The sequence below is a fragment of the Falco rusticolus genome, chromosome 7 (genome assembly GCF_015220075.1).
Source record: "Falco rusticolus isolate bFalRus1 chromosome 7, bFalRus1.pri, whole genome shotgun sequence".
Taxonomy (NCBI): domain Eukaryota; kingdom Metazoa; phylum Chordata; class Aves; order Falconiformes; family Falconidae; genus Falco; species Falco rusticolus.
In genome coordinates this window covers 67,420,764-67,436,773 of record NC_051193.1, presented here as the reverse complement: position 1 = coordinate 67,436,773, position 16,010 = coordinate 67,420,764, and positions in this window count along the sequence as shown.

The following is a 16,010-nucleotide window of genomic DNA, read 5'->3' as shown; positions in this document are numbered from 1 at the left end:
TAAGGATATAAACACTTTACATTCAATGTAATGAATGACAAAGCTTCAAGATTCATTTAAATATATTGATAGATAAATATAACTTCATTCATTTAACAGCAAAACTAGCTGTAATCTAGATGCACATGCATACACAGTCATTCCAATTCCTCCAATTACACTTCGGTGAGTTTTCCTGAGTATTTTCAGGATATTCTGAACAGGGCGGGGGGGGTGGGGGGGGGTGGGGGGGGAAATCCTATTTCCAGAATTAGAAGTATCCTTCCAATTTATTATTTGTAATATACCCAGAAGGAAACTCTTACCAATTATGTGTTTGTTCATGGCATGGTTGGAAATTACTTACATAGTAAAAATAGCACATCGTAAGGTACAGAGTAAAAAGACATAGCAGTTGTCAACAACTTTCTTTTGAAATGTATGTTTGTGTAGTTTTGGTAACCTTACTCCTGCGGCCTTCCAACCAAGATCCATGAAGGGGGTCTCCGGAGGGACCCAGCAATGCGTCCCACTGTATTTAAGAGTTACAAACAGAGTTAAAGCCCTGTTTCTACAGAGTTAGTCCAGCTAACTCCCCTTGCCACCAAGAGCCACCCTTTAGCTCTAAATTAGGCATTCAAGATAAACCTGTGCAAACAAGCAGCAAAACAATTCAAATGCATGTTGATAAAGACAAGATGTCAAAGAAGGAAGCTTAAAGAACAGTAGCATTTAATGTCTCTTTAGAGGATACCAAGACCAAAGATGGAGAAACAGGTGAATGGGCATAAGGAAAAATTTACATATACACAATGGGGAAACAATCCACATAACCTACGGTCCTGACAGTTCTATGAAGTTGTGAGTTACATCCATATACAAGTTTTAGTATATGTACACGTGTGTGTATATATATATATAAAAAATATTCATTGAGTCCAAGCTGAACAACTTCAGTGGGAAAAGATAAGGAAGTCCTGTTTGAGAACACTTAAAATTTGACGATCGGGGTACTTAGGAGGAAACTAGACCTAGTGTAAGTTTTCTTCTTTAGAGCAGATAAGGAATAATGGATTGATCTTGGGCACACCGTAGTCAAGAGAACCTCCCTAAGCATAGTTCTGCTGGGCACAGCATGCACATTGACCCAGCCTTCACAATGAATACCAGTCCACGGGACACTGGGAAAACCTGCTGGCTCGGACCCCACGATGACAAAGGGCATGAACTCATATCATCCAGGGTACGATACTGTCTGGATTATTGTGTGTGAACTTGCACCAGTGTATTTATTTTGGTTTTTTGAAAACCTGGGCAACTCATGCTGCAAACAGATCAATTCCACTAATTGTCAGGTAGTGGTCAATTCACTTCAGAAAGCAATAAAGGCCGGTTAGAAGAGCCAGAATGTCAGTTCAGAGGAAACAATGCAAATTCATTATGCACCTTCCCAATGGGAAAGGCCAGAAAGGTCAAAGGCTTACAATGTATTTCAAGTTAATGTAAATACGGTGGTCCATGCAGAGTCTACACTGCTAGGCACAGTTTGAACTAAATAAGTTCTATTTTTATTGAGCTTTCCTGTTTTTTTTCCCCTGTATTCACACATGCAACCATCTAACTTCTCAACATGACTGGACTCAGAAGGATCAAAATTTAACATGAAAAGCTGAATCTCAACCATTTTCTTTGTAAAGAAAAAATCTCCTAGGGATTCCCTAGAAAATTTCCAGTGCCAACTCAAGAGAAATTAAGACCCCTAGTACCATTAGGGTCCATACAACATATTTCAAGAGCCACTTACACTGGCTCTGGGGATTTTTTATAAAAAAAAAGCTTAATCACAACTGCTGTACCTCTGGGAGTTTCACCTCAGGGGACTTAGGTTAAGAAAATCAAATACTAGAGACACAAAAGGGCATGGAGAGCTAGCGCCACACACCAACCCCCCTGAACTTTAATTACCACCATTCCTTGGACTTCAGAGGAGTCAGTTCCCTCCAGCTGCAGTTATTCTTCTTACAGCAAGATTAGTCCTGCTGCTGCATCTACAAGATGTTTGCGTAAGTGGATGAGAGGATTGGTAGCATCCTTCTGTACTGCTAATGTGAAATGTGATGCATTACTCTGCATTTATTTCTCAGTCTGTACAATATGAACTTCACTAAATCACAGTGACATTTTGTTCTTCCAAACTTACAGTGTAAATAAATATTTACACAGCTTATTTATTTTGCTATGAACAGTATGATCGTAATTTTCTGCTGTTCTAGCAGAATGACATTTAAGTAGGGCCTTGGGGTTGTGCCCCTTGCTCTAGCTCTGACTTGCTGTGTCACTGGGGACCAGTCATTTAACCTTTCTGTGCTGGTGTTTAACATAACTGTAGAATGAGCTGATATTATAAACTTGCCTGAAGTGTTTTCACCCCAGGTGTCTTGTAAGGCTCAATTAATTAGTGTCTGTGAATCACCTTAAACTCTTCATGTGAAAGTATATATTGAGATACTGTGATGGTTTACTGTCTTTATTAATGCTTCACAGCACCAGAAACATATTTTTTTTAAATATTTTCCATGTATTTTAGTATCTTATTAGGGAGAATTGTCATAGGGAAATCTAGGAACGTAAGGCTAATTCACACTCTTCCTTTCAGACCTCTGCCTGAGCTCTGGAAGACCTTTGAGTCACAGGCTCCTTGGCTGACTCTCCCAGATCCTGGGTGCACCTAAAGGCCCCGAGTTCTTGAGTCTGAACAGAGTGAAGGGACTGCCTATGGCCAAACCTCAAGGCGTTCTCATATGAAAACTATCTAGATCACCTAGAAAAGTGCTAAACCCCAGGGCTTGTATATGTTCAAGGGCACCTTTTCCAGAAAATGGATGCTTTGAATTCACAGGCTTACATGACAGGGCATGAAGATGGACTGTTGCAAGGGATTTTTTTTTTTAAAAAAAAAGTCCCTGCTAGAGAAAACAAACTTTCATAGACATCTTTGTTTCGCTAATGCAGTAGCATTTGCTAGTCTTAAAAAAAAAAAAAAAAAAAAAAAATCACCAAAAAGGCAGTCAAGGAGCGCAATAGATTGCCAAATGTTCTTCAGTGTCCATCCACTGCAGTTTTCAATACCGGATTGGAAAAAATCCTGATTAATATGGTCTGACTTCTTGCCCAAGCTTCATGCTATCTCTCCATGCTTAGACATTACCGGTAATTTTTTATCTGCCTCACTGGGGACCTGAAATCTTCCCAGTATGCCTATTCTTCAGTCACTGTAGTTAAGATGACTCTTTGACTCTGGACTGGTAGACATGCTCTGGACTCCCCACCAGAGGATGATTTCATATCCTTAGAGAAAAACTCCATGGCACTTTTTTATAAATGACTACACAAAACCTCCCAGAATTTATAAGAGGTGCACAGGCTTCCTCAAATCATCTCAGCCCTATCATAATGTCTTCCGACAGCAGATACACAAAACTTCCATTATTGAGCTTTCTGTTCCCTAATCTGTTCTAAGGATCATATAATTTTACTCAGCGCAGTAAACAAACTTAGAATAACAAAGAATATTAAAGCACATAAAATTAGATCATAAACCATGGAGCACCACAATGGCAGGTTGCAGTTCTAGCCACTGAAGAAACAGAGATTTAAACGTGTAATAATTCTCTTACGCAGTAGATATCGATTTAAAAAAGAAAATGTTTCACACAGACCCGTTGTCTGCAATCATCACGTGTTCACCAGACACCTATAGATATATTCCAGAACTATAGAAAAATGTATGTAGTTTATGAGTTTTCACAACAATCATAATACATACGATACCACTTTTTTTCTAAACAATGTCATTTAACAAAAAGACAACAGTACTCAAGAAGAAAAAACTAACTTGGAATTTTATTCGTTGCTTCTAAGCCAAAAAGTTTGATCTCACAAATGTGGAGTCATAGAACATCTCAATGACTTCATTTTTTAGTTTGAAGAAAATGAGAATTCAAATGTGAGATGTGTTTATTCCAGAGTAATCAGGTCAGGGCAGATTTGGAAAAAGCGAAAAGCCACTTGGAACTGCCTATCACCACTGCATCTATTTCACTTAAATTGATATGACTTTGGTCCAAGAAGCTAATGAATATTTTGGCTATTAGCTTCAACAGGAACAAACTTGTTCTTTTTAATGATATATGATTAGCTTAAAAGGTCCCAAAAAATATCTATAATTATTAGTAAGTTATTAATATGGAAAACACTTTCAAAATGTTTTAGGCAAGCTAAAACCACTGGATTTTCATCTAGCATTTTGCTAAGGCTTATAATGGGGACATTTCTTGTTGTTTTCTTCAAAACATCAAATAAGACAAATGTTTGCTGAGTTACAAGAAGTACGTGCCTGCAGCCATTTAACACACAGTAACAGCAACCCAGCCCCTGCAGGTTACACGTATGTACACACACAGCTGTACTGCCCAACAGACACGGTCTCCAGTTGATGTGCACTGGTGTACCAGTGCCTAAGCCATGAAAGAAGCCAGGAATCCTGATCTGCAATCCTTACTCCAAGTCCAAACAAAACTAGTGCTAGTAAATCATTAAACACCTTTTGAAGGTCACAGCTTTAAATGTCACCCAATTATTCTATTAATACGGATTTGTTTATATGACCACTTCCTTCCTCATATTCAGAACTAGCCTGGATATAACACTAGCAAACACACGGTAGATGACTATACAGCATTAGCATTGAATGACCTACAAACGCCTTTTTTTTTTTTTTTTAAAATAGAATTAATTCTCAAAATGCAATCAAACCTCAGGGCTACTAGAAATGTTACAGTAGCTCCTACAGAAAGGGAAAAGCCCTGTTCTGTTAGGTTTAAGGTTTTAATTGGATTCTGTCTTTGGTTTTGGGAAATCTGTAAAATGGAAGGGTTTTCTCTTTCATGGGGTACCAGTCTGACCTTCTGCAGCCATCCCAACTCCTGCTCTGTACTGCAACAGCATTTCCCATCAAAGGAGGCATTAAAGACCTTCTGTTCCCTGCATCAAATCAGAAGCCCTGTGTTACATTCTGTGCTCCTGCTCCTTACGCTAAGACGCTTGATTCCGAAGCTTCGATTGCAAAAAGAAAGCCCAAAAATCAAGATGAGAATTGATATTAACAGAAAAGATACTTTGCTGTGTAAAGTGGCTAGCCTGAATTAGCTAACATTCCTTAAGTGCTCTGAGACGCTCAAATGAAAGTTGCCAGTACCAATACCAAATACAAGCTATAGTATTATTAATACCATCCAATGAAAACTGGCATTTTAAGAAACAGGTTTTGCTATTTTTACAGTTAAGCTACCAATATGATTGTCTAAGAGAAGCAAAACTAAGTGCACATGAGCCTCAGAGCTGGCCAGTGTACACAGCGTAACAAATTATTCAAAGAATTACTAGTAAACAACTCCTCTGAGAGGTTTTTGAGATATATTTAACCACACAGAGCTCCACCTACACACAGTTTCTAAATATTTATAGCAACCCAAGTAGGAAATTAATGCTATGCAAATCTCCGCAGAATATTTATTTTGCTGGAAATTATTATATTGGAATAAGGAATTCTAGTTTCATAATGTGAATATATGAAAATGAAAGCATTAATTATTCACACCAATAAAATGAAAAAATTAATATAGGCTGTGTACTACGGTTCCAACATAATATAACCAGATCCCCTCCTCCATGGACATGGAACCTGCTGCTTTTACAGCACACAGCTCAGACCAAAGGCTGGCTCTTTCCAAGCTGTGAAAATTTTCTCAGCAATGCAGGATTTGGATGTAGGGTTTCACCAGTCCAAACCTGCTCAACTGATTTTGTGCATAGTAACGTACAAGACCAAGCTGCTACCATTCCTCCTGGTCCTCATCTTATCCTGCTACTTAGAGGTTTATTTCAAAAGCCTGATCCCAAATATAACATTTTACAAGAACTTAAGATCTGCAAAATTACCAAAGCTTGTGGTTTTACCACAGCCTCCAGTAGCATTCCTCGTTAAGCTGAAGCATCTGGAAAGCATGTAATTACATGAGAATTTTCAAGTTTAAAAGGAAAAAAAGAACTAAAAGGATAAGTTTCTATTCTTGGTAGAGGGGAAAAAATCCTCATGCACCTAAAATGCATGTAAAACCACTTTCCTTTCCCTTGAACAACAGAAAGCCAAGAACGATCCTTAGTCCTAGCACTAATTCTAAGCAGATTATACCTCAGTCTACCACAGCGAGGCAAGCAACTTGCACAATTTCCTTAGACCCCATGGTAATTTCATTAGGCAGCACTGCAAATCACAAGTGAATATGTAGAAGGACAAAAGACTCCAACAGAGGATTTTATCAAGCATGTTCATTGCCTCCTCATGGCCCTGCAAGAGCTGGAAGCAGTGCTCTGGAAAGACATTTTCTCCTACATTTTTTATTTATGTCATTGGGCCGATTCAAAAGAAAATTACTATCGCTGCCTTAATAACTGAGCCTTTTGCTAAGCTGTCTGTGGCTTAGGTCCCTGCAGTATCAGATGTGTTTCCAGGAACTGGCTCCTATAGCAGGCTGTGTAACGCATCTGCACGTGAGACCAAACTTCCAGAGCAATGGCTATGTATTCCCATCCAGCCACATGGAAGGGAAAGAGCACTGAATCAGCAATTCAGGAATAGCACATCTAAAGCTGATCACATCCTATGCAGCTTTCCACCACTCACAACTGACTGACCGCTCAGTGCTGCCACATCCATACGTTGTTTCCAACACACTTACCTTTGCTCCATTGGAACATTGTTTCACAGGGCACCAGCAGCGCTCAGCATGTCCCAGGCATGACTCAGGGGGCACATTCAGCATTAAGAGCTGTTGGTGTTTTAAATGGATGGCAGCTAAGACATCTCTGGCTCCGTTACAGCAGGTCCCCTCAGCTGGAAAGGATACAAAGTTCAACAACAACAAGGACTGAAGTGAGAGAATACAGCTGGGTAGGGAACACACCTGTCCCTCCCTCCCTTTTGAATCTGAAAGGGCTGGCCAACACTGCTACCCCAAGCAGTGCTCCATCACAGCTCAGCTGCCACCCATCTGCTCTAAATACCGCATGGCAGCATTGCCATAAAGCTTCCTCAGCACTCAGTAAAAAGTTTTCCAATATTTTTTTAATACTAGATCACTAAACATTGAGCAGAAGACAGATCTACACCGCCACAAAGGATTACTTGTAACAGCAAGCTTCCTTTTCTAGAATTAGGTTTGCCATGCAAACAGCAGTGCTGCTTAAATGTGCTTTAGTACCCTCTGCTTTTCCCCTTGCCCCTGAATCAGCCTCCAGGTGATGGTGGTAAAAGCATTTATGTCAGCAGGTTGCAAATCAGGGTGGGAATCTAATCCAGCTGATAGATAACCCGGTTGGAAATCATCATTTTACTATTATTAGTGTTACTCTTTCACAGGTGGACCAGTTTCCCAACCCCGTTCACAGAATGGCTGCACAAACACATACGAAGAGCCAGCACAGGGCCAGGAAAGCACAGCAGAGTAACAACTACTCAAGGCAGCACTGTGGCTGCAAGGCAGTTCATCAGACAGCCCTCTTGCCTGAAAGTTTGCAGTCTGGAAGCCACAGTGTACATATGAATAAATGTCTTCTAATATAGCACAGTCTCGTGGAAAAAACCCATCCAGTTGCACTTGCTGACATCCATGCCATACGCATCCATTAAACTGAAGCTTGAGACAACAGAGAAAACAATATGCATGATTTAAACACTTCTTGTTATTTGCTGTGTGCTCCCTGTTTAGTAAGAGAAAAGAAAAAAGGAGCAGGGGGTGGAGAGAGAAAAGGAGTAATCTTTCTAACTTTTTTTTTTTTTTTTTCCATTTTGTTTGCGGGGGATTAAAATTATGTTACCCTATGCACATGGCTGGGAATTTCAGCTCAGGGAGCTGTACATTTTGCACTGCGCTAAGACATTAATGTGTTCTTAATTTAAGACCAGTATTGCGGGCACTGTGTATATGCAGGGAATTAAAGTCCTTTCTGCTGTGTTACTGCATGCTGAGTAAGTCTCCAATTAGCTGAGCTGTTAATTTTGGGGGGGTTTTACACCTTGCTTCTATTAAACTGATCTGTTCAATCATGCCAAATGGTCACCTGCCACCTGGGCTCTCAAGTGTTGTGCTTGCCTTGGATGGTGATCTCTTTGTCACACTTTGTTCACAGCGTTTCTAACAGTGGGGTACATTTCCCTTCGTGGTATTTTTACTTACTTCTAGAAATACATCTGAAACTGTTGGATGAGTGGTTTCCAGGTTTCTGCCAGGTTCCCTCCAGTCCTCTTATGTTGCTCCCAGATGAAAAGGACCTTATTGGAAAAACCGTATAAAATTGAATAGAAAATGAAACTCTCCCTCTGACCTAACCTGTGCATTTTAATAGACATAGTGCTACCTGCTGTAAACATTCTCTTTCCAATAGGCTTTGCATCAGGCCACAAAAAAAGAGATCTCTCTGTACCAGTTCCTTCTTTGGAGGCAAAAACATTTCAGTGTAAATAAACCAAGCTACATTAAATAAAAGCTAGTCTAACAGGGTGACATTATCCTGAGCAAAACATTCACAAAACTACAAGTAAAGGGCACACACATGCTTGTCTTCTGAAAGCTTACCGAGCTCCTTACTTCAGCAAAATGGTGCTGTGAGAAGAAAGAAAACCAAAACAGGGCTATTTTCACCTCAGTTCTTGAAACTCAACCGCTCACAGATAGGTGTTAAGAAGAATGTGAATCACAAAAAGTATATTGCTATGGAAGTGACCGGCCTCCACGCAAACTGCTGGATCCTCACTGACAAAATTCACTGCATTCCCCTGTAAATACCAAAACCCAATAAGCAAAGTAGAAGCAATGTAACTACCATTATTCACTGATGGAGCTCAAGTATGACATAAGCTTTGCTTTATAAAGGAGACATAACCAAGTCTCACTATCTCGTACAAACAGTCCAGTATTTAAATTTTTTACTTGTCAGACTAAAGCTTTTCTGAGTATTTAAAACACATGCATAGCACATCCCGATTTGCTAAGCATGTACTTACCAGCAGGTTTCCAGGTATTACACATACACATCAGTTCATACATAAATGTGTGTTTGAAATACCTAGAAATTCAGCCCTAGTACAAACTGGTGCCTCACTTCTGCTGACCTCCACATTCTTCACTTTCTTGCATCAGCTCTTTATGCAATTCCTCACTACAAACCCACCAGTACCTCATCACAAAAATCGCATACTATACACAATTAGACCTTTTTCAAGGAGTTCATCCTGTGATGTTGTGCTGAACATTACCAAAGTCTAGCTCAGGTATAACTGATCAATCAGCAAAGCTGCTGCTGTTCTCCCATCCCATGTGTACTCTCCACAAGTTTACAACTTCCTAGACCTTCCACTTGACTTACTTTTCGTTACCCAATGCCATAAATGTCATGTCATTCCCCTCCCTTACACACCCTCAGACAGCTTTGAACAATTCCTTTCCCCATCTGACTTGTCCACCTGCCCAATTCTCACTTTCCCTCAATAATGCATATGAAAGTCTGGTGTCTTCTGACAATGGTTTACCACATTTAATTCCTAGGGAATGTCAGCTTCCATCGAGTGATGCACAAGCTGCACGTTAATCAAATCCCATCTCTATGGGGGCCTGCATGTACCTATCTCATGAATATCGAGGCAGCTCTGTTTCTTTGAATAAGACACAAACATATTTCTTGTTAGATAGGAAGTACTGTTACGTGTATATATCCTCTTCCCTCTTGTTCTTTTTGCATAAAGCTGATGAGATTCAGTGTTTGCCAGAGCAGACATATTTTTTGCAGAACACAACAGCAGCCTAGTGCTGGATGATAAAAGCTTTGCCTGCCATCCATATAATGCAACTGCACTTCGGGTGTTCTGGGTTCCTGTATTTCTGTGTCGCACTTCACAAGGATTATGCTGAAATCACAGGCAGGGTGATAAATGTTAACAATTCATTCAGCATTTGAAAATACTGACAATAAGGTCTCCCTTGGTCTGCTTTCGTTCAGGTGTTTAAGACCAGAAAGGACTATCAGATCCCCTTGTCTGACCTTCTGTGTAATACATGTCTTTAAATTTTATCATCACCTGTATATTAAGTGCAGCCTTTTTTTTCTTTTTACTAAAATATATCTTCTAAAAATATGCTTTTCATTGCCCTGTCTTCATGTGGAGGCTTTAAGAAATAAGGACTCCATGTCCCTTAATAGTTGTTCCAATGGTTAATCAATCTCACTCTTAGAAATGAGGTACCAATTCTTAATTTGAATTTGTCTGGATGAATCATTCAGCTATTAGTTTTCTTCGTGCCTTTCCCTGCTAGATTAAAGAGGCCTTCATTATTTAGTAGTTTTGACTTTTGAAAGTCCTGATGTCTTGTAATCAAGTCTCTGCTCGGTCTATTTTTGGGTAGGCTAAACAGACCTAGCTTTTCAAGCTCTCTCTCTAATGAATTTGTCAGGCCTTGACCCTTCTTGTGGTAAAGTTTTCTCTTCTACAGAACCTAAACTAGGGAATTAACCCTTTAAAAACAGATGCCTTGTCACATGCCAATGTTACAAGACAATATGTGTCCTGCTGCCTTGGTTATATATGTATTTTGAGCAAAAGCCAGCACAAACGCCTTGTTTACCTGCACAATTATGCCCATTCTGTGCAGACCTGACAGAGCAGAGCCTGCAGTTTTAGGAGTAATTCTCCAGTTATAAACACTGAAAACACATTCATATTGTATCATGCCTTCAAAAAGAAATCAAAGTTGACTGTAGACAGAAACTGAAGGACAAAATAATTAAGTATCTTTTCCAAGCATCAAAGCTGAGGAGAAACAGGCTCAGGACACTATAGCTTCCAGTACTGTAAGCTACCTGCCTTTCCCACACTTTCAATAAATACTTTCAAAAAATAATCTGCTCTTTCAATAAATACTTTAAACGCAGTTAGGGATACAAAAGATCCTGGACTCCGAAGTGTCCTTCTGGTATTTAAAATCCACAGACCTGGCACAAAACAGGGTGAAATACTGTCAAATAACATAAACCTTCTGCAATCATCTCCTAGTGTCCCATGCCCCAAAGAGAGAATTTTTTAAAGGTGTTAGAAAATGTTATTCTTCTTAGATTGTTCAGTCCTCACCCTCTTTAAATGAGATCACCAAAGTGAGCAGTATTTAATGCCAGTCCTGAGAGCAAACAATACATTGCTAACATCACCACCGTGAACTAACATCCACTTCCACCATCCGTGAGCTGCCAGAAACAGGACGGTGGTTTTCCTCCTTCTCTCTGTACCTACAGCAAATCCTTGTGCTCTGTGCCCAGCAGTGCTGTCAGGGGAAGGCAGCGCAGAGGCATGTGCAGCAGATGCCACCTCCTCAGCCGCTGTGGAGTGGAGGGCAGGGCATCCCTCCCCTTCCTGGGAAGCACGGTGGTGGTGACTGCCACGGCTGCAGAGTAGTGACAAACAAGCAGGTCCCCATCGTCCGTGGAAAGCCAGCAGGAGCTAAGGACCGCGGCATGGCCGCATCCTGCCTCGCTGCGAGGGGACACAGGGCAGCTCCTACCCATGGCTCTCCCCCAAGCATGGTAAGAACTGGCTCTGCCTAACTTCTGGGTCAACCACAAGGTCACAGACAGAGTTTTGGTAATGTGGAAAGAAAGGCCCACCTTAGCAGTCGTGTTTATCTACCTCCCTCAGAGTGATCTTGTGAGGATTATCGCATTCCCATGCAATCTGCCAGCTATAGGTTAGATAATTTGCAAGAAGAATATTTTAAAGCATCACTTCTGTTGAAGAAATGGGTTCTGCGAAACAGAACCTCTGACTGAAACCCCATTGCTTTTGGTTCTTAGCTTTCTGAAAATGGAGAGACTCACCTTGTCCATGAGCTTTAAAAGCAGCAATAAATTCATCTCTCCACTGTTTTCCATCCTTTCTATTTTTTCAGCAGCAAGCTGGCTGTCCAATAATTAGATAAAGGTGACACTCATGCACACTTATTCACTATTTGCATGGCATACGACCTACCTGTCAGAAAATATGCTCAACTAATAATTAGCACAGAAATGCTCCTTATTGGACACTTTTTTTTTTTTTCTAGCGGAAAAGAAAATCCTGAATTAGAAGAGAAGTAATATTTCTATATTTTTAATGTTATTGGTTGAAGCCCAACTCCACGGTTAACAAGAGTGCTTGAAATGAAATTCTTCAGACCTAAGCCAATAAAGTGGTTTAGACTTGATCTGACCCAGCTCAAAGAAATTCCATAATGGATAACTAACAGAGTTCTGACAGCAAATCTGACCTCGGGTCTCGTCTCTGCACGCCACGTTTTGCTAAGCAGGCTGGGAAACACTATTTGTCATTTTCTTTAATCATGGGCCTTGATCCTTGACAGAGAGTGCTCAAATGAACCCTGATGTTATCCTGGAGCTCATACAAGATGCATTTTTAGTTTGTGAGGCTTGAGCAGTGTCCTTTGGTAGTGTCCTTTGGCAGACTGAGACCCGAAGAGTGGTTATAAGGTAAAACCCACCATCATTCTGCACTGTGTTTGGGCAGCTGAATAGCTTGGTTTTTTCCACAGCATTTTTTTTCCCCCTTTTTCAAACTTTGTACTATTTAAGCATTCTAGTTTCACTGCGTTGCACTATGCAGTGATACCACCATCAAAGGGAAGAGTTGTAAAATAAGTCTTCATCTCAATAGGTGAATTTATTGCTGTCATAAAAATAAAGGCCCCCAAGGTTCACTGCATCCACTGTACCGAAGACACAGAGTGCAAGCCTGGGGAATTTACTGTAGTATACCACTGTGTCATTGTACCTACCTGAAAACTTGGCTCAGCTGACATCTGGAAGCATTAATAAAGAAAATGCAACCTAAGGGGAAAAAAACCAGGGATGTTTGATTTGTCGAAAGAAAAATGTACCTTATTGTGGAGTCAGAAAGCAAGTTGTAAGCCAGAGTTTGTATTTTAGACGGTGAAGATGTTAGCTGGGCTTTATCAATGCTTCCATAAATTATTTACAGAAACAGAGCCCCTTACACAAACTGCATACTTATTTATCTGGTTTGGGAGTTTGCTCCTTATGGGAAACACTACCATTTGAGCAGAAATTTTCAAATGCTTCTACAGCTTGTTTTTTAAAGGTTGTTATCCTGAAAGTGTCAGGAAAGACTGTTTTCTCCTGTGAGTCTAGGAGAGGCACTGACAGGAATCCCAGATTGCCAGCAGCAAGAGAATGAGCCAGAGGGCAGAATGGATCAGATGAGGGGGCAGCAGGTGGTGAAGAGCTCTAGGGTCTCCAGCAAGATTGCCAGAGATGTTACAAGACTGGAGATGCTTGCTTAGGAGAACAGGTTTGCAAGGAACACTGTCCAGGTTGCTCTGTGGATAATGTAGGTAATTAGAGGGCCCAGCAGAAGACAAGACCAAACTACACAAACTGCTGTACGATCCCAGAAACAATCCCAGCCCTGAAGAGGCTATAGCCTAAAGAAAACGGGAAGGAATTTTAGGGAAATAGAAGTAAACAGGGTAAACTGAGTCTGCCATGGTTGTATAAGAGGTCAGTGGTAAAACTGACAAAACAAACAAACAAAAAAACCCCAAACAAACAAAAAAAAAATCAAACAAATCAAAAGAAAAATCAAGTCCACAACCTGAAGAATGCAATGCTGTCTTATAGATCAGCAACAGTCTCATCTGGAGGATTAACCAGGGTTGAGGATCCATCTCATCTAATTATAGACCTACTTCTGAAAGAGTTGGCCAGACTGTCTTTATAATGAATGGAGAATTCCCAACAGAACGTCTCCTGTGTGTCTGGCTAGGAGGAATCGCACCACAGAAGTCTCCAGGGTTTTCTCCCTGCACTGAGAGGAGTCCCGCCCAACGCGACGAGGACAATCGTTACTGGAATCCTTTGATTCAAGTTGTGGTTGAACTTGAGGAAAAAAAACCAGCTGATGCCAGAATTAAAAAAGGCGAAGAGGAGATGCCTTAAAGTAAAAACTGTTCTACTGACAGCAAGTGAAATTGCACATGCTGTCCAGACAAAAGTTCTAAGTGTCAATGGTTTCACATAATTACATGTACCATCAGCAAACAAAAATTAAGGGCTCTCACCAAAGTTCCTGGGAAACTTCCCTGGTGATTCTAATGTAAACACAGTCCTACTGTATAGTCTCAAAATAAACCTACAACTGACGGGTCATACATGAGAGCAGAGCTTTTTAAAAGCCTAGTGGTTCCAGATGTTTCTGGCATGTCAGACTGCTGGGATGGGAACAGGGACATGACTTTGCATTGTTCTGAGCCTGTCACAGAAACATAGCCTAGCCAGGGATGCAATTGTACAACATCCTGTGTGGAGAATATATGAGACAATATTGCCTAGTTTTTTAATATATCCTCTTCCACTGTGTTGGAATCTGTATTAAAAACTTGAATCACTTTTAAAAAAACAGACAATTTACAACCCTGAACACACACTGATCTGCTTGTTCTCAAGACGCCTTTCTCTTTTTTTCCCGCTCTGATTGTCCATCTCTAGAGGGAGAAGATTTCTAAGGAAGTTTTCTATATTATTCCATATCTTAAAGCCACTACCTTGAAATCTTTAAACAAAACAGAAAGGTTCAAACGGAGACCGAGATTCATAGATCCCTTGTGTCAAGAGACTGCCAATGCATGCAACACATAGACAGAGCCACGCCACAAAGGCGAACATCTGCAGAAAGCATGCACGTGAGTGATATTACTTGATGGGAATGTCTACACTATATCTCTCCGTTATCCCTCAGCTGCAAAAGGTGATTCCAGCTGTCATGTGAAAATCCCGCAGCCAAAGCAGGTCAGCTTTTTGCCAACCAGCTGCAGAAAGCCTATGGGTTTCCAGAGAAAAAGGAGCTATGCGCATTGTTCAGCGTCTCATTGAAGCTGAGGAGTGGGCCAGAAGCATGAGAAGGAAAGCCTGATGGAGCTGTGACAGGTCTGGATACTTGGCCATCTCCTCCCCAAGCAAGAATTAACGAGAGTGACTGATTTCAAGGCAGACGTAAATGATAAACCACTTTAAATGCTTCAGTTGTTAAACATATGTCTTCATAAAGCTACTTTAATTTGGTATGAAAGTAACTACTGGAGAAGTAGCCTTGTAACACCCAGACGGAAATTTAAAGTATGTGTTGTGAGCTGAATTTTCATTGCCACTTTCGTGATAAACCGGAGGAAGTACCAAGGCAGCTGCACATGCCACATGGCAGCAGGACTGGGAGAGCACTGTGCTCTCACACTGCAGAGCAGGCACCAGGTTTTGTGCTTCCCTTCCCTGCATTTGGTCAGGCCAGAGACGTCTCAGGCTGGGGTTTGAAGTCTGGAGTGCTATAAAAAACAAATTATAATGAATACCGTAGAAAACGGGAGAGGACAGGAAGACAGTAATCTGAAATTTTTCAGCATTTGTCAGCAAAAAGCAGTGAAAAACTTAGGGGCTAGTAAAGTAATACTGGAGCACCTGTCATAGGTTAGTCATGAAGGCTTCTTCTATTAAAAATCTGCTTTCCAAAGTGCTCCAAAATCTGCACGCTTTCTTAAAATACACCTACATTAGTGCTCCAGCTTCAGCTGTGCCACAGCTTTGATTCAGCTCTGCCACCTTCCTGCCAGCTGCCCCCCTTTGCCTGTCACCGATCTCCATTTCTGAGTGGCTTTGGTGCTTGCACGCTGAATTCCTTTCAGAGGAGACTAAACGAACAGCTGTGCTCCACGTGTCCTTCAGCATGTCATGGGCATGCAGGGTTGTGAAGCCACCAACGGGCCAAACCACTGCAAGGTCCCCCTATGTGGTTACCTAACAGCCCTCTACCACTGAAATGCTCTTGAACCCTTCCTAGATGTTGTGACAACCTGGAGCAGCTC